The 337-nt window shown below is 56.4% G+C and overlaps 1 protein-coding gene across 8 annotated transcripts in view; it reads right to left on the reverse strand.

The window, feature by feature from the left end:
* The window catches only part of Tmc1 (transmembrane channel like 1), a 184,533-nt gene that overhangs the window by 30,836 nt on the left and 153,360 nt on the right, over positions 1–337 (reverse strand). The gene's annotated exons all lie outside the window — the stretch shown is intronic.

The raw sequence follows: 337 nt of genomic DNA on the forward strand, positions 1-337 counted from the left end.
TCCCAGGCGCTCTGACACACCCAGGATCAGAGGTGTGCTGACACACCCAGGATCAGAGACCTTGGGCGAAAGCTCGGCAGCCAGTCCCACAACACCCAGAGGAAGCTCCACTCCCAGGCGCTCTGACACACCCAGGATCAAAGGTAAGCAGGAACAAACATCTGTCCCAACACTGGGAGTAACTGGGACCAACTTGACCAGGCACACAGTAACTCCACCAGCCCAGTGACTTGGGTTCCTTCTGGTCTGTCTGGGTTAGTGTTCTGAGGAGACCTTGGGCACAAGCTCTACAGCCAGTCCCACAACACACAGAGAAAGCCACACTCCCAGGTGATCT

Source organism: Mastomys coucha, unplaced genomic scaffold (assembly GCF_008632895.1).
Source record: "Mastomys coucha isolate ucsf_1 unplaced genomic scaffold, UCSF_Mcou_1 pScaffold21, whole genome shotgun sequence".
Classification (NCBI taxonomy): domain Eukaryota; kingdom Metazoa; phylum Chordata; class Mammalia; order Rodentia; family Muridae; genus Mastomys; species Mastomys coucha.